Source organism: Papio anubis, chromosome 7, assembly GCF_008728515.1.
Source record: "Papio anubis isolate 15944 chromosome 7, Panubis1.0, whole genome shotgun sequence".
NCBI lineage: Eukaryota > Metazoa > Chordata > Mammalia > Primates > Cercopithecidae > Papio > Papio anubis.
In genome coordinates this window covers 4,868,787-4,888,806 of record NC_044982.1, presented here as the reverse complement: position 1 = coordinate 4,888,806, position 20,020 = coordinate 4,868,787, and the positions used below count along the sequence as shown (strand labels likewise).

The 20,020-nt window shown below is 37.6% G+C and overlaps 1 non-coding gene and 1 pseudogene across 2 annotated transcripts; both read left to right on the top strand.

Moving 5' to 3' along the window:
- Positions 1-2,745: 2,745 nt before the first annotated feature.
- Positions 2,746-2,814, top strand: LOC116276287. Its single transcript, XR_004185704.1, has one exon. It is a non-coding gene; the product is annotated as a small nucleolar RNA SNORD2 (small nucleolar RNA).
- Positions 2,815-2,895: 81 nt separating this feature from the next.
- On the top strand, positions 2,896-4,407 carry LOC101007814 (annotated as a pseudogene). Its single transcript, XR_650199.4, has one exon. The product of XR_650199.4 is annotated as a eukaryotic initiation factor 4A-II pseudogene (transcript).
- The last annotated feature ends 15,613 nt before the right edge of the window (positions 4,408-20,020 follow it).

Below are 20,020 nucleotides of genomic sequence, written 5' to 3'. Positions count from 1 at the left end.
AAAGAAGAAGAAGAAAGAAAAACGAAAGTTACATCCAGTGCCTCTTAAGACCTGGGCAGACTCTCTCGGTCTCCTTGTTCTGGAGCCGTTGGCTGTGTGTTGGCCGCCTCAGGGCTCCATAGCAAAATTCCACAGGCTGGGTGGCTTACATAACAGATTTATTTTGCACAGTTCTGGAGGCTGACAAGCCCAAAGTCAAAGTGTCGGCAGATTTATTTCCTGGTGAGGGCCTTCTTGGGGGTTTGCAGATGGCCAGCTTCTTGCTGTGTCTGCACATGGTGGAGAGCCAGGGCTCTGGTTTTAGAAGGGGTCTAATCCTTCCTATTATGGCGGCTCCACTCTCATGACCTCATCTCAGCCTAATTTTCTCCCATTGAGGGTTAGGGCTTCAACACGTGAATGTCGGAGGAACACAAACATTCGGTCCATAGCAGCCATCTGTTTGGCTTCCACCACCCCGGTGGTCACCCGTTCTGTGTGGGCAATGCCTGACTCCACAGGGAGTGGGCAGCACATTTCACCCCAAGCCTGCGGTGAATGCCGCTTGTCTCCTACCTCGGTCCTTCCCTGTTGCCAACAAGGCAAGAAACGCCCCAGGACTCACTCAGCACCCACGCCTGTGCCACCCAGTAACGTGAGGTATTCATGCTCCACGGGGTGAACCCCTGATAAATGGGATTTGGCACTGACTGGTAAATAAATTATTCCCCATTCCTCCTCCTGAACAGAATGTGCTGAGAGTCTGTCATTTTACGGCTTTTTTTTTTTTTTTTTTCCGACAGGGTCTCCCTCTCGCCCAGGCTGGAGTGCAATGGCGCGATCTCGGGTCAATGCAACCTCGAACTCCCGGGTTCGAGTGATTCTTCTGCCTCAGCCTCCTGAGTAGCTGGGATTACAGGCACCCGCCACTACGTCCAGCTGACTTTTGTATTTTCTTCAGTAGAGATGGGGTTTCACCATATTGGTCAAGCTGGTCTCGAACTCCTGACCTCAGGTGATCCGCCCGCCTCGGCCTCTCAAAGTGCTGGGATTACAGGCCTAAGCCACTACACCCGGCCGTTTTACAGCCTCTTAGAAGGTATATCTCTGAGAAGCCGTCATCAGTCGCACTTGTCTGCAGCCCTGTCTCTGCCATATCTGTGTCCCTTCCCTTCTTCCTCACTGCGCCCCCTGGATTTCACTCTCTAATAAAACAGGAGCGTTGTCCTTGCCTGGCACTCTGCCTTCCAGGGGGATCTGTTACCTAGGGAGGCCATGAGGATGCACCACAGCTGGAGGGCTTCACACAGCAGGAATTCATTGTCCCACCGTTCTGGAAGCCGAAGTGCAAAATCAAGTAATCAGCCAGGCTGTGCTCCCTCTGCAGCCTCTAAGGAGAATTCTTCCTGCCTGTTCCAGCTTCTGGCGGCTCCCAACATTCCTCAGCTTCTGGCCGCATCCCTCCCATCTCTGCCTCCATCTTCACACAGCGTTCTCACCTGCATGTTTTCCTGTCGTCTTCCCTGTATGTCTGTCCATCTATGTCCACATTTCCCCTTTTTATAAGGAAGGACCCCAGTCATATGGAATGATGGTCCATCTTAATAACTTCATGTTGACGGAATACATGTAAAGACCCAATTTCCAAATAAGGTCACATTCTGAGGCACTGGGGGTTGGGGCTTTGCCATATCTTTTTGTAGAGCACAAAATTCAATGGAATCCAATCACTAGGGAACCCTGGCTAAGACGAAAATCAAGTAAAAATCCTATAACTAAATAATAATAAAATAACTGAAATTACACACTTAATTGATTAGCTTAATAGCTAGTTAGACTGGGCTAAAGATAGGCTGGGTGACAGAATCCGGAATAAAAGAATAGAGAATTTGGGGGCATAATGAGGACAAAAAAAGAATAAGGGAAAATCAGAAAAGCTGCTAAAAGAAAGAGAAGATAAAGAAAGACTGAGGCATATGTTGACCTTCTTCATATATGTAAAGAAAACACATGGGTGAGGGGGCAAAACAATAACTGAACAATACATGTTAATGGAATCAAATTATCATGGAAGAGATAACACCCTAGAATTTACTCAAAGTGTTGAAAGAGATCAAGCACAGATTTAAGAAACTTTGAAAACCCAAGCAGAAAAAGTACAAGAAATGCATACCTGGATATAGCATGGTAGAACTACAGAAAATGAAAGAAAAAGAGAAAATATCAAAAGCAGACTATAAAAGGCATATTACTTTCCAAAAAAGCATCATTCAGCCTCTCAGTACCTCCCACACTGAATTGGCAGTTTCTTCTGAGAGGAGAAGCAACCCAAAATGGTTTGTCACTTCTGCCAAATTTGGGGCCAGTATTTCTTCACTATTTTATTATGTCCTAATACCTTCAAGTAGATTTTTTATTTAACTTTTCTGGCTGTCTTCAAAAGAGGAGATAAATTACCTAGATTTCAGGTTTACCAGAAGCCTAGGTTCAAATTAATTTTAATGCTTAAAATACCTAAATGATGGCATCCCCTATAAAAGTGTTCTAGGCCAAAATGATTTTACAAATTAGTTTTAGCTTACATTCCAATAAGGATAATTTTTATGTTAGTCAAAGTATTCCACGCCATAGAAAAAAAAAATTAGAAATTTCCTCAATTCATGATGCTAACACACCTTAGTATCAAAACTTTCTTATTTCAAAAAAGAACAGTTTTCATTTCTTATGATAGATGGAAAAAACAAATGTATATTAAAATCATACACTGTGTGAAACGATGGCAATCATCTTTTGGGACTGACCTGAAATGAAGAGAATACTCATTGCTGATCTCTTGATTATTTGGGCATAATGCATGTTCCAAATGGAATACATGGTGTGAAGTAGAAGTGACAATTTGATGTGGGATCAGTAAATAGGTATCCTACTTTTTTCAGGGTATGATGTGATTGCTCAAGCTCAGTCAGGTACTGGCAAGACAGCCACATTTGCTATTTCCATCCTGCAACAGTTGCAGATTGAGTTCAAGGAGACCCAAGCATCAGTATTGGCCCCCACCAGAGAGCTGGCTCAACAGATCCAAAAGGTAATTCTGGCACTTGGAGACTATATGGGAGCAACTTGTCATGCCTGCATTGGTGGAACAAATGTTCGAAATGAAATGCAAAAACTGCAGGCTGAAGCACCACATGTTGTTGGTACACCGGGAGAGTGTTTGATATGTTAAACAGAAGACATCTTTCTCCAAAATTGATCAAAATGTTTGTTTTGGATGAAGCAGATGAAATGTTGAGCCATGGGTTTAAGGATCAAATCTATGAGATTTTCCAAAATCTAAACGCAAGTATTGAGGTTGTGTTGCTTTCTGCCACCATGCCAACTGATGTGTTGGAAGTGACCACAAAATTTATGAGAGATCCAGTTCGAATTCTGGTGAAAAAGGAAGAATTGACCCTTGAAGGAATCAGTTTTATATTAATGTTGAGAGAGAGGAATGGAAGTTGGATACACTTTGTGACTTGTACAAGACACTGACCATTATGCAGGCTGTTATTTTTCTCAATACGAGGCACAAGGTGGACTGGCTGACTGAGAAAATGCATGCCAGAGACTTCACAGTTTCTGCTCTGCATGGTGACGTGAACCAGAAGGAGAGAGATGTTATCATGAGGAAATTCCAGTCAGGGTCAAGTCATGTTCTGATCACTACTGACTTGTTGGTTCGTGGGAATGATGTGCAACAAGTGTCTTTGGTTATAAATTATGATCTACCTACCAATCATGAAAACTATTTTCACAGGGGTCAATAGCAGCAGTCGATGACGAGATGGCACTCAGAAATGGCACTGACGTAAGTTAGGACGTGGAATCATAAGTGAAACAGCACACTGTTTGAATGAAGAGCGAGTCGACTTGGCAGAGGGGGTCGATTTGGGAGGAAAGGTGTGGCTATAAACTTTGTTACTGAAGAAGACAAGAGGATTCTTCATGACATTGAGACTTTCTACAATACTACAGTGGAGGGGATGCCCATGAATGTGGCTGACCTTATTTAATTCCTGGGATGAGAGTTTTGGATGCAGTGCTCGCTGTTGCTTAATAGGCAATCACAACGTGCATTGTGCTTCTTTCTTCGGGAATATTTGCATCTTGTCTCAATGCTCATAACGGATCAGAAATACAGATTTTGATAGCAAAGCAACATTAGTCGCGAGCTCTTGTGAGGAAAGTCATTGCCTTTATCCTCTTTAGAGTTAGACTGTTGGAGTGGGTATAAAAATGGGGTCTGTAAAATCTTTTTTTCTTAGAAATTTATTTCCTAGTTCTGTAGAAATGGTTGTATTAGATGTTCTCTATCATTTAATAATATACTTGTGGACTAAAAGATATAAGTGCTGTATAAAATCAGCCAATTATATTAAACTAGCATATCTGCCTTTGTTGTGTTTGTCATTAGCCTGAGTAGAAAGGCCTTTAAAACTTTTTTAGAATGCATTTTATTTGGTATTGTATTTATTCAATAAAGTACTTAATTAGTGAAAAAAAACTCATACACTTTGGTCAAGTAGGTTTTATTCTAGGAAAAGAAAGATATGTCAATATAAGACACAGCTGCACAGAGACTACACAGCTGTGTTCTCACTAGTGACAGAACCACTGCACACCACCAGCAAGCACCCTTCTACCTCCCTGTAGGGGAAGGTCTTTCCATAGTGAAAATAGTCTGTAAAGTCTGCAAGAGGTGACTCCATCAAATATGCAGACATCAATGGAAGGCAACAAGAAACATGTAAAACCAAGGAGATATATCAGCCACAAAAGAACACAATAATCTCCCAAAATTGACCAGAAAGAAATGAAAAAAAGCCACTGCACTCCAGCCTGGGGGACACAGCAAGACTCCATCTCAAAAAAAAAAAAAAAAAAAAAAAAAAAAAAAAAAAAAAAAAAAAATAAAAAACCAAAATGAGAAATGTAACGAAAGATTGAAATTAAAAAAAAAAAAGCAAACAGAAATTCTGGCACAGAAGAATACAATGAATGAAATTTTAAAATGTAATAGAAAGCATCAGTGACAGAATGATCAAGCAGAAGAAAGAATCTGTGAACTTGAAGACAGATTATTTGAAAACACACAGAGGAGAAAAAAGAGTGAAAAAGAATGATGAAAACTTATGGGACTTTGGGGAGAGTATCAAAAGAGCAAATGTTCATGTTATAGAAGTTCGAGAAGAAGAAGAGAGAAACAAAGGAGAAGGAAACTTATTTAAAGAAATAATAGCAGAAAACCTTCCAAACCTGGGGAGCAATATAAATATCCAGGTACAGGAAGGTTAAAGATCTCCAATCTGATTCAATCAAAACAAGACTACCCCGAGACATAATCAATTTGTCAAAAACCAAAGACAAAGAGAGGATCCTGAAAGCTGCAAGAGAAAAGAAACAAATCACATGTAAAGAAGCTCCAGTAAGGCTAACAGTGGATTTCTCAGCAGAAACCTTACAGACCAGGAGAGAGTGGGATGATATTCAAAGTGCTGAAGGGGAAAAAAAAAACTTCCAACCAAAAATACTTTACCCAGAGAAGCTATTCTTCAGAAACAAAAGAGAGATAAAGACTTTCCCATGCAAATTAAAGTTGAGGGAGTTTATCACCACCAGACCTATCTTACAAGAAATGCTAAAGGGAGTTCTTCAAGCTGAACAAAAGTATGCTAATTAGTAACATAAAAACATACAAAAGCAAAAACCTCACTGGTAAAAGTATGTAGTACACAGTCAAATTCAGAATACTCTAATATTGTAATGGTGATGTGTAAATTACTTATTTTGTAAGTATAAAGGTTAAAAGACAAAATTGTTTTGAAATATAGTTATATTAATGTGATAAAGGATATACAATATTAAAAGATGCAAATTGTGACATCAATAACATCAAATGTGGGGAGGTGAAGTCTAGAGTTGTTGTATGCAAAGTTAAGTTGTTATTAGCTTAAAACAGCCTATTATAAGATGTTTTATACAAAGCAAAAACCTGTAGTAGTTACACAAAAAAGAAAGAGAAAGAAATCAAAGCCTACCTCTACAGAAAATCATCAAATCACAAAGGAGGACAGCAAGAGAGGAAGAAACAAACAAAAACTCCACAGAACAACCATAAATCAGTTAACAAAATGGCAGTAGTAAATCTTTACCTATCAATAATTACCTTGAGTGGAAATAGATTAAAATATGCAATCAAAAAACAGAATGTTCTATGGGTTTTTTTTAAAGACCCAACTATATGCTGCCTACAAGAGATTCACTTAACCTAAAAAGACACACAGATTGAAAGTGAGAGAATGGAAAAAGATATTCATGCAAATGAAAACCAAAAGAGAGCAGGATAGCTATACTTATAACAGATAAAATAGAATTTAAGCCAAAAAACTATAAATTGAGACAAAGAGGGTCATTATGTAATGATATAAAGGGATTGATACATCAAGGAGATATAACAATTATAAATACATAGGTACCCAACATCAGACCACTTTAATATATAAAGCAAATATTAATAGATCTGAAGAGAGAGATAGATGGCAGTATGATAATAGTAGGGAATTTCAATACTACACTCTCAACAATTGACAAATCATCCAGACGGAAAATCAATAAGGAAACATTGGCTTGAACTATACTTTAGATCAAATGAACCTGATAGACACATATTTTAGGTTGGTGCAAAAGTAACTGCATTAATGGGAAAAACCACAATTACTTTTGCACCAACCTAAATAGAACATTTCATTCAACAGCAGCAGAATACCCATTCTTCTCAAGAGCGTACACATGGAAAATTCTCTAGGATACACCATATGTTAGTCCACAAAACAAATCTTAACAAATTTATGAAGATTGAAACCATTTCAGACCCAATGGTGTAAAACTAGAAATTAATAATAGAAGAAATTTTAGGAAATTCACAAAGATGTGGAAATGAAACAACATGCTCCTAAACAAGGAGTCAAAGAAGAAATTAAAAGGATAATTGTTTTAATATCTTAAGATAAAAGAAAATGGAAGTTCAACATACCAAAAGTAATCCTAAGAGCAACAAATGCCTACATCAAAAAAGAAAAAGAAAGATTCCAAATAAACAACCTCACATTACATGTCAAAGGACTAGAAAAAGAACAAACTATGCCCAAAGACAATAGAAGAAAGGAAATTAAGGTAAAGATCAGAGCTGAAATAAGTGAAACAAACACTAGAAGAACAATAGAAAGATCAACAAAACAAAGATTTGTTTTTTGAAAAGAGGAATAAAATTGACAAAACTTTAGCTACAGTAAGAAAAAAGAGAAGACTAAAATAAATAAAATAACAAATGAAAGAGGATACATTAGAACTGGATCACACAAATATGAAGGATTAAAAGAGACTATTATGGGCAGGGCATGGTGGCTCACATCTGTAATCCCAGCACTTTGGGAGGCCAAGGCAGGTGGATCACAAGGTCAGGAGATCGAGACTATCCTGCCTAACACTGTGAAACTCCATCTGTACTAAAAATACAAAAACAAAATTAGCCAGGCGTGGTGGTGGGCACTTGTAGTCCCAGCTACTTGGGAGGCTGAGGCAGGTGAATGGCATGAACCCGGGAGGCAGAGTTTGCAGTGAGCTGAGATCACATCACTGCACTCCAGCTGGGCAACACAGCAAGACTCCATCTAAAAAAGAGAGAGAGAGACTATTATGAACATTTATAGGCCAACAAATTGGATAACCTAGAAGAAATGAATTTCCAGACACATGCAATGTGCCAAGACTAAATCATGAATAAATTAAAAATCTGAACAGATTACTAATGAGTAGGGAGATTGAATCAGTAATAAAAAGTCTCACGTTTGAGACTTTTCCACTGAGACCTGATGGTTTCCATGCTGAATTCTATCAAACATTTAAAGAACACTAATACTAATTATCTTCAAACAATTCCAAAATATTGAAAAGGAGGGAATACTTCCAAACTCATTTTATAAGGCCAGCATTACCTGGATACCAAAGCCAAGTAGGACACTACAGAAAAGAAAATTACAGGCCAACACCCCTGATGAATATAGATGCAAAAATCCTTAATAAAATACTGGCAAACAGAATTCAACAACACTTTGAAAGGATCGTTCACCATGATCAACTGGGATTTATCCCTGGGATGCAAGTATGGTTCAACATATACAAATCAATAAGTGTGATACATCATATTAACAGAATGAAGGACAAAGCCATATGATCATCTCAATAGATGTAGAAAAGACATTTGACAAAATTCAACATCTTTTCATCCTAAAAATTCTCAACAAATTAGACGTAAAAGAAACTTACCTTAACACAATAAAGCCCATATACCCAAACCCATAGCTAACATCATTCTCAGTAAATCTTTTCCTCTATGATCAGGAATAAGACAAGGATGCCCACTCTCACCAGTTCTATTCAACAGAGTACTGGAAGTCCTAGCCAGAGCAATTATGCAAGAGAAAGATGTAAAAAGCCATTCAAATCAGAAAGGAAAAAGTTAAATTGTCTGTTTGCAGACTACATGATCCTCTACGTAGAAAATCCTAAAGATTCCACCAAAAAACTCTTAGAATAAATAAATTCTGTAAAATTGCAGCATACAAAGTAAACATACAAAAATAAGTAGTGTTTCTAAACACTAACAAAAGCTACCTGAAAAAGAAATCAAGAAAACAACCCCACTTACGATTGCTATTAAAAGAAAAATCCTTAGAAATAAATTTAACCCAGGGGGATAAAAGATCTGTAATCTAAAAATTAAAACATTGATAAAAAATTAAAGACAGAAACAAATGGAAAGATATTTATGTTTACGGATTTAAATAATTAATATTGTTGGGCTGGGCATGGTGGCTCACGCCTGTAATCCCAGCACTTTGGGATGCCAAGGCAGGTAGATCACAAGGTCAGGAGATCGAGACCATCCTGGCTAACACGGTGAAACCCCATCTCTACTAAAATTACCAAAAAAATTAGGTGGGCATGGTGGTGGGCGCCTGTAGTCCCAGCTACTCCAGAGGCTGAGGCAGGAGAATGGTGTGAACCCAGGAGGTGGAGCTTGCAGTGAGCCAAGATCGCGCCCCTGCACTGCAGCCTGGGCAACAGAGTGAGACTCCATCTCAAAAAAAAAAAAAAAAAAAAATTTAATATTGTTAAAATAAGTGATCTACAGATTCATTGCAATTCTTATCAAAATTTCAATGAACTTTTTCACAGAAATAGAAAAAAATCCTAAAATGCACATAGAACCACAAAAATCACTGAATAGCCAAAGCAGTCTTGAACAAAAACAACAAAGTTAGAGGCATCACACTATCTGATTTCAAAATCTACTAAAAAGTTATAGTATGGTAAACCCAGGGGATTTTTTAAAATTAAAAAAATTAATTTTGTTTTAAATTTTTTAAAAATTATAGTAATCAAAACAGCATTTTGACAAAGATTCCAGTAAAACACAATAAAGAAAGGACAGTCTCCTCAATAAATGGTGCTGGGAAAACTAGATATTGATATGCAGAAGAATGAAATTAGACCCTTGCCTCACACCATATACAAAAATGAATTCAAGGTGGATTCTTAAAGACATAAACATAAGACTTACAACTGTAAAACTACTATAAGAAAACATAGGGGGAAGCTACATAATATTGGTCTGGGCAATGATTTTTTTGGGTATGACCCCAAAAGCACAGGCAACTGTAGCAAAAATAAACAAGTGGGACTATATCAAACTATAAAGCTTCTGCACACCAAAAAAAGAAAGCAACCAACAGAATTGGGAACCCAGAATATCTGAGACAGGTATTTAATAATTATAATTTAGAAAGTTTATTTTGCCAAGGTTGAGGACATGAGCCCATAAGACAGCCTTGGGAGGTCCTGAGTATATGTGCCCAAGGTGGTCAGGGCACAGCTAGGTTTTATACATTTTAGTGTACATTGGTTCCATTCAGAAAGGTGGGACAACTCATAGCAGGGAAGAGGCTTCCAGGTCACAGGTAGGTGAGAGACAAATGGTTGCCTTCTTTTGAGTTTCTGATTAGCCTTTCCAAAGGAGGCAATCAGATATGCATTTATCTCAGTGAGCAGAGGGATGACTTTGAATAGAATGGGAAGCAGGTTTGCCCTAAGCAGTTCCCAGCTTGACTTTACCTTTCAGCTTAGTGATTTGGGTGCCCCAAGATTTATTTTTCTTTCACATTTCCCCCCTTTTCTTTTTAAAATCTTTTGGAGAAAGCATTTTAGAAAAAAATGAGTCTCTGGTCTCAGGTTTCATCTGATCTCTCATGGCTAGGATGGTTTATTCCTAAATGGGTAGGTTCCAAGTTATTAGGAAAGCTCATTTTTAGCAGGTTGTAAAGTCTCATGTCATATGAAGAGAAAATAGGGGGAGGAAGGAAGAAAAACAACAATAAACAAAAGAACAATCCTGGAAAATCAATATAGGTCATATTACTGTAAAGTCCATACATCAATAGACAGGTATAAAAGTGGCTTATGTATGTAAAATGTTGCTGTTATTTTCTTCCAGAGATTAAGTTGTCTAGTGTCAGTTTTGTAAGGCTTTAAGAAAGCACAGCTTAGTTTTCAGTGATTTCAAATTAAGAAAAGTGGGGGAAATAAGGAAAAGAAAGAAGAAAAAAATTGAAAACATTATCTTGGAGACTTGTAGCCAGGAAAAATTAGAATTCAATCCAGACTGTAGAAAAATAATAAAAATTTAAAAACATTAGGCAAGACTAGACTCTAACAACAGGTGTACCATAGTTTTTGAAACATAATTTTTCTCTCTGCAGTTTCCCATTTTTACAAAGACAAATCATGTTATGATTGATTTGCTTTGTTATACTTGGCCAGATTATTTGTACAAAGTACAGCAAGAATAATGATTTTTCACATAGGCATTTTAAATTGGCTTTGATAGAACTTTGTTCCATAGAAGGAATCTCAGATTAGACTTTTTTAAAGCCAAGCCCAACCACATATTTGTATCATCAAATACCTATGAGTTGGGTGAATTCCTCTCCTCTTGAGATCCCAAGATAACCTGGGGCTCCTGGGCCTGTCAGAAAGTGACATTCTTTACTTACCACAGGTCAGGAACCCTGTACAGGGACTGTGTAGGTATGAGACCAGTTTTTCCAAAGGGCTTTTATTGGCTCTATAAGTCAAGTTTGATTCCTTAGAGGAAAGCACACCATTCCAGTCAAAGGCTTGGTAAAATAACCAGTTTATCCAGTTGTGTCCTATTACAAATGAAAACAGATTCACACTGCACTTTTGCAAATAACTATATAGCCATAAGTTAAGAATACTCACAGTTTCCAAATTCTGGAGAATCAGGTAGAGAGAAACAAATATGCTTCAAATTTTGTTCATAGAGTATATTTAAGTGTTAAAAGCTATTAATAGCTCAAAAGAAAAGTTTCCTTGACTCTGAAAAACGAAACAAAGGATCAGCAACATTTTAAGCAAAAAGTCAAAAAGACTACTTCAGTTTTCTACTAGTTCAGTCCATGCAGTTCTGCTTGATATTCATGAACATTTCAGCTTTCCAGGAGTCGTGAAAGGTTTTTCTCTATTCTAATGTCACCATCTCCAAAGTTTTCAGAAACCTGCATTCAAAAGTGCCTGTTAGAATTTTATAGCTGATTATAAAACCACTTTCTAAAGAGGACCAAAACAAGACAATTGTCCATGGATGACAAAAGGTTTTAGGGCACCCATAGTCAAAGACACAATTGACATGGAAGTTTGTTACCTCTGTGGCATACAATAATTTCACACAGCAATTATAGTTATTACTGATAATGTATACTGAGTCATATCAGAATTACAGGAGTTTCTCATAATTTTGGAACACATACCAATAACATATTCATAAAAATATAACCCAAAGAAAACCAAACACCATTTCATATTTGACAATGCTTCCTGTATACATTTTATACCAAACAAGGCAAATATGCCATTTTGGACTTTAGGGAATCTAATATCTTAAAGGATTAATTAGGTCAGAAAGAGATATAATTTATAATTTTATTTTGGAAAGTTTGTCAAATATCAAAGGTTTAAAACACTTGATATCACAAAATAGGATCACAGGTCATTGTAAAATAAGTGATTCATTTAGAGTGATAACTTAAGGATTTCAAAAAAGAAAAAAGCAAAAATCTTCATTCTTTGAGACAGGAGACTTAATTTTCCAAGCAATAAGCCCTAATAAAATCAGCATGAAGCCAATTAAATTTGTTTTTTAAAATTTTATAAGCAATCTATAAAATGTTCGTCTTGACCCTAAGGTATAACTTCATAAGCCATTTATAACTTTTATTAAGGAGTTGGTTAATGCTTCAAGGAAAACTTGTTAATCTGACATGGGGGCCCATTTGCTGGTCTTGCATCAGTGGGTCTTTGACATTAATGGTTAAATTCAGTTCAGAAAAACTGAACTTATTTTATCTCTCAAAATCAGCCCTTACAATCTCACACACCCACCTCTTCTGCAATAGTCCCTGGGCCTTGAGGAGTTGAATAGCTTTAATTTCTGCCCCTGTGTCTCAGGAACACAGTTAATTTTGATTGGCACCCCCCACCAGGCCTGAAGATGAGGCTTTAATTGTTGTCAGCGTTTAAGATTTAGCAGGACTTGGTGTCCTTTTTGGGCCAAGAAGTCAAAGCCCCATAACTCAATGTCACAAGGACTTTAAAAGCACATACATAAAGATACACAGATGTAATAACCATAATTTTTTTAAAAAAATTAATCTCAGTTTTTTTCTAAGCAAATCAAAACTTAATAATAATGGCATAGGAATTATTTTGATAAAATGTAAAAATCTGTTAGGCCAGTTACCAAGAGGCAAAAGAAAGACCTTCTGCAGTGCACAGAATATATGTTGGAAGAAAACATTTTCTTTAGACCCTTAAGAAAACATTATTAGCATCAGGCCACAACAAACAGAACCCAATGCAAAAAAAAACTTACACGAGCTGAAAAATGAGTTGAAGGACAGTGTTATTTTGCACCTTTTAAAAGGGGAGAGGAAACCAAAAATGATGAGATGCAATAAAAATTGAACTTTGAATTAAAATTTTTAAAAAGTAAAATATCGGTTGGGCGCAGTGGCTCATGCCTGTAATCCCAACACTTTGGGAGGCTAAAGTGGGCAGATCACTTGAGGTCAGAACTTCAATACCAGCCTGACCAGTATGGTGAAACCCCATCTCTACTAAAAATGCAAAAAAATTAGCTGGGCATTGTGGCATGTATCTGTAATCCCAGCTACTCAGGAGGCTGAGGCAGGAGAATTGCTTGAACTGGGAGGCAGAGGTTGCAGTGAGCTGAGATTGTGCACCTGTACTCCAGCCTGGGCAACAGAGAAAGACTCCATCTCAAAAAATAAATAAATAAATAAAATACCTTATAATTTATTAAGAGTAAATCAACCCCTTAAGAAAATTTCATTGTTCTAACCAATTATTTAATGTATAAGTGATTTTCTTTACATTAAACCCAATCTCTAGAAAGGTCATTATAATTTCCCTTTAGTTGTAGACAAGTTGATCATATAAAACTTTCTGGGTTCTTTTTTTGTTTTCTTTTAAAGCTTTTTTGGTATATTTATTAGTTCATTGAATTAATTCTTTTTTATTTTTAAGTTATGAGATACAGGTGCAGAATGTGCAGGTTTGTCACATAGTATACATGTGTCATGGTGGTTTGCTGCACCTATCAATGCATCATCTAGGTTTTAAGCCCTGTGTGCATTAGGTATTTGTCCTAATGCTCTCCCTCCCCTTGCTCCCCAGCCCCTGACAGGCCCTGGTGTGTGATGTTTCCCTCCCTGTGTCCATGAGCTCTCATTGTTCAATTCCCACTTATGAGCGAGAACATGGGGTGTTTGGTTTTTTGTTCCTGTGTTAGTTTGCTAACTAACAGCTTCCATCTTTATCCATGATCCTGTAATGGGCATGAACTCATTCAAGGATTTTTTTAAAAATAAATCCACTTATTGTGACTTAGACCATTCATGACATGTTTGGACTTTCTGATTTATCCTGAACACCCTCTTTCTTAAACAACCAGTCATTTTATTCTAGGACAAAATTTACCATACAAGATTCTTTCTCATTTAAAATTATTTCTCTTTAAGCTTTCTTACCAAAAAAAAACCTCTTTATTTCTATAACTTTCTTCACATCTCTCTTATTTCCTGATTCCTTTTACCTTGTTTTATACATAACCTCTAAATAAGCTTTGAATCAGACAAAAACAATTCACCTTTTTAAAAGGACTTTTTTTTAGAAAGCATGTTTTCCTACAATATATTTTTATGGAAAATACCCAAATAACGAAATATCTAATGTTTAATTTAACTTTAGATTCTAAATTATGACAAGTTTGCCTACAAGTATTTATCCCATTAAATTTACCTAATTATTTTAATCATTTATCTAGATTATTTGTGAAAACTGTGATAGTCATCATTTAAACTTGTGAAACCACTATAACTGAGACAGTGAAAAAGATCTGACCCAACTGACTCCATCTTGCTTTGAACCTCCAAGCTATCCTTATTTATTCCTGGGCATAGGCCAAACTAACTTTGGGAGGAACTTAGTTTATACTTTAGGTTTGAGACAAAGACAATAACTGTCCTTTCCCAAAATAAATCTCCTTTCTGCCTGTGGACTAGGCTGCTAAAGCCACAAGATTAAAAGTTATGGTAATTTTACTAAATAATTAAAGATGACTGTTTTCACTAAACCAGTAACAATTACACAAGCAAAGATCATTCAGTTTGGGGCTGGGTTTATAGTTTTGTAATCCTGATGCCAAATTTTGACACCTTATAGTATTTGGCAGGGGTAAGTATGAAATTGCTTAATCAATAAATGCAAACAAAAATGTATGCTGGAAATTCTTAAGACATTTCTAATATTACTTTACCAATAATTTTAAAGCTAGCTTATTTATTAAAGATTTTACTTAAGTCATGTAAACTTGAAAAAGCATTTGACCAGTATTTCCTTTTTTCTGATAAAGTATCTGATTTAAGTGCTTTTATTTTCCTTTAAGCCAATTAATTAGAGATCTTTTATATATTTTTAGTAGTTAAACGTGTACCCAACACATAAATATATCAATGTATTAGGCATGCCAATAGAAGTACATCTTATAGATTCCTAAAACCTTTTTTTTCTTACCTCAGACTTTCAAACTCTTGATAATCTGTTTCATTACCCTGGCAGTGGTCAGCTAAATAGCCCTCAGTCTGCGTATTGAAGGAAATAATTCTTAGAAGAAAAATCAGATGGCAAAACGTACATCTCAAGGTACAGAGAGAAAAGATGTGGTGGAGCTAGAGGGAGATTAAAGATGAATGCCAAATCAAACATGAAATTATAGAAATCTATGATAGGATTGTATAAGGAGACCAATTTTATTTAGATGGAAACTACCTATCTTTTAACTGGATCTCTGAGCTCTGGGCAGAGCCCACACTGAATCCTGGGTCTCCAAAAAGGGAGACTTAAGGCTAGAACACGTGATGTTTTTACAGTACACTTTTTAAAAAAATTTTAATTAAAGACATTTCTAAGTGTCTAAACTACAGTCTTCCTTAAAAACCCAAGAGTAGCCTCTGTTACAACAGCTATTTTAGTCAAAAAATCAGGTAACACAATACAAAAGCAAGCAGTTTAAGAGCTGAGACAAACTTGTCTGTTTACACTCTCGGGATTGCATAAGGAAAAACAGGGAGCCTGGTGCCTTCCTCATTTTCTTTAAGGAATCCCAGGCTATTATAAACTATTTGAGGTCCCTCATGCAGCAGAGCATGCAGGAGAAAGGAGAGACAGCAGAAGTGAATGGAGAAAACAGAATTCAATCAACTGAGAAGAAAAAACTTTTGCTCAAAAAAAGACAAGGTCCTAGGAGAGGGAAAAAAACAAAAACATGAAAGCCTGTTAAATACAAACACACACGCACACATACACACACATGCACACATACACATGCATGCACACATACACATACATGCACACACATGCACACACATGCACATGCCTACATACACATGCACACTTGTGCATGCACACACGCACACATACACAATATACACATACACATGCACACACATGAACATGCATGCACACAAACACATGCACACATGTGCACACATGCACATTGCACACACGCACACAGCACACATGCACACAGACACGCACACATACATGCACATACACACGCACACATATGTGCACACATACAGACATGCACACATACACATGTGCATACACGCACACACATACACATGCGCACATACCTGCACACATACATGCACACACATGCACACACATACACAATACACACATTCACACATGCACACATACACACATGCACATGCATGCACACATGCACATGCATACACATGCACATGCACACACATACACGTACACACATGCACACACATATACACATGCACACATACACATGCACACATGTGGACACACGCACAGACACACACACAGACACGCACACATACACGCACATACACACGCACACGTGCACATATACAGACATGCACACATACACATGCGCGCACACACACACACATACACATGCGCACATACATACCTGCACACATACACACATGCACATATATGCACACACATACATATGCACACATACACACATGCACACACTCACACATGCACACATACACACATGCACACATACACACACACATCTTGGATGTTATTGTCAATTAAGCTTTTAACCATTGAGCTCCTATTTTAAAAATCTTTTTAAACCTCATTACCATATTTTAGCTAGGACAAATTGCTGCTATTTCAGAAGTACCAAGTATCAAACCAGAAAGGGCTTGATTTAGGAACCAAAGTCAGGCTGTCATAGTGGAAAAAAAGAAGGCAGAACCTTAGCTATGAAACTGCAGCGTGGGGTGACAGCCATTGCTCTTTCAGTTTGGACTGGCTAGCAAAAACATAGCCCTGTTACGTAAATAAATAAAGCCCCTTAAGGGGCCAAAATAAAAAATCCTTCCTTTTTTTTTCCTTGTGCTGGCTATTTTTCTCTCCCAACCACATCGCCTTTTGTGTGTGTTGGTGGAGGGGTGGAATTTAGCCAGTTCAGAGGACCTGTTCTCCATAATTTGGAACTTTCCTTCAGATGTGATCAAGGAAAAAGACCAAAACAACAACAACAACAAAAACAAAAAAAAAATTAAATGAAACAAATGATCACACAATGTGTGTGATTACTGAGCGCTCTAATGACAAGGAGAAATTAAGAGCAGCGGGTTGTTCATCTAACTGTAACCAAAACAAACCTCCATTCAGTTACTTAGCTAGGGATGGGTCTCAGGCTGAAGACTGCTCTCCTCCATCTTAGAAGCAGGAAAAAACACTAACTCATCTTCCCTGCTGGAAGCGAATTCAGACTCCATACAAAAGTTGCCTGCCTTCCATCGTGATGGAAGCAAGAAAAACTTGACTTCCTTGTGTTGGAAGCAAGTAAAACTCCAAAACAGGAGTCGTACAGCAAAATAAACTTTATATCTCTACCAAATTTTGGGAGATCAGAGATTTTCTGGAGGAGGAACTTCCAGGCCTCAGCAAATTGTCCCATTGGTTTCAGCCATAAAGATAGCTCAAGTCAGTACCAAGCACTGATAGGAGATTTGTCAAACGTCAGGGGCACCTCCACTGAAAATCCCTTCGTGGTTACCAAAATGTGAACCCCGAATGCCTGCGACAGGTCTCAGTTCATTTAGAAAGTTTATTTTGCCAAGGTTGAGGATACACGCCTGTGACCCAGCCTCAGGAGGTCCTGATGACATGTGCCCAAGGTGCTCAGGGCACAGCTTGGTTTGACATATTTTAGGGAGACAAGACACATCAATCAATATATGTAGGATGTACACTGGTTCCATTCAGAAAGTCAGGACAACTCGAAGTGGGGAGGGGGCTTCCAGGTCACAGGTAGGTGAGAGACAAAAGGTTGCATTCTTTTGAGTTTCTGATTAGCATTTCCAAAAGGAGGTGATCAGATACACATTTATCTCAGTGAGCAGAGGGATGACTTCGAATAGAATGGGAGGCAGGTTTACCCTAAGCAGTTCCCAGCTTGACTTTTCCCTTTAGCTTAGTGATTTGGGGGCCCCAAGATTTATTTTCCTTTCACAGCGTGAAGAGATAATCTACAGAACGGGAGAATATATTTGCAAACCATACATGTGGTAAGGGATTAAGACCCAAAATATAAAAGAAACTCAACTCAATAGTAAGAAAACAAATAACCTGATATGAAAATGGACAAAGGGCCTGAATAGACATTTCACAAAAGAAGACATACAAATGGCCAACAGGTGTATGAAAAAATGCTCAACATCACTAGACATCAGGAAAATGCAAATTAAAACCACAGTGAGATATCCCCTCACACCTGTTAGAATGGTTCTCATCAAAAAGACAAAAGATAAATGTTGGCAAGGATGTGGAGAAAAGAGAAAGCTTGTACACTGTTGTACAAGGTACAATACACAAGCATCTACATTTGGTACAACCATTATGGAAAACAGCATGGAGGTTCCTCAAAAAATTAAAAATAAAACTACCATATGATCCAACAATCCCAACACTGAGTATAAATCCAAAGGATATGAAATCAGTATGTCAAAGAGATAGCTGCACTCCCATGTTCTACAGCGTTTACTCACAAGAATCGAGTTAGGAGTCAACCTAAGTGTCCACTGATAGATGAACAAATAAAGAAAATACAGTATGTGTACACCATGAAATTTTATTCAGCTTTAAAAAGAATAAAATCCTGTCATTTGCAACAACATGGATAAACCTAGAGGACATTACATTAAGTAAAATAAGCCAGGCACAGAAAGACATATACGTAATCTCACTTAAGTGTATGTGGAGTGTAAAAAAGTCAAACTTATAGAAGCAGAGAGTAAAATAGTGGTTACCAGATGCTGGGGGTTGGGGGATTGGGAAGATATTGGTCGCAGGACACAAAATTTCAGTGAAATAAGAGAAATAAGTTCAAGAGATCTATTGTACATCATGGTGACTACAGTTGATAACAATGTATTATATACTTGAAAATTCCTAAGACAGTAGATTTTGAGTGTTCTCACCACACACTAAAGAAATGATAAGTATGTGGGGTGACGCATATGTTAAACAGTTTGATTTAGCCATTCCATAGTGTATCACAACATCAGGTTGTACACCACAAATATATATAATTTCTACTTGTCAATTAAAAAATAAATAAACAAAAGATATTGACACTGGAAATATGTACTTAAGTTTCTTAAAAGTCTTTTTTTCTTCTTCTTCTTTTGGAGATGGAGTCTTGCTGTGTCACCCAGGCTGGAGTAGAGTGGCATGATCTTGGCTCACTGCAACCTCTGCCTCCCATGTTCAAGCAATTCTCCTGCTTCAGCCTGCCAAGTAGCTGGGACTACAGGCACACGCCACCATGCCCGGCTAATTTTTTTGTATTTTTAGTAGAGACGGGGTTTCACTGTGTTGCCCAGGCTGGTCTCGAACTCCTGAGCTCAGGCAATCCACCCGCCTCAGCCTCCCAAAGTGCTAGGATTACAGGCATGAGCCACCGCACCCAGCCTAAAAGTTTTAATTTATGCTATATTATTCAAAATAACAATATTTTCAAAACAAAAGAAAAAAATGTGGGCAAAATGTTTAAAGGAATAAAGGCCACTGTTACAACTAACAGAGATCACTGGAAAAACATCAATATGAGGGCCCGTGAAAAGACTACAAGCAATAATTCCTCAGTTCCAGTGAGCACAGTGAGCAACCGATCTTAAAGACTGAATCCTTCCCGTCAGTGGCTCTTTAGAGAAGTGGCTGATTTGAGGTGCAAGACAGGGGGTGCCCAAGATAGGTCAGGGCATCTGTGCTAAAATCAAGG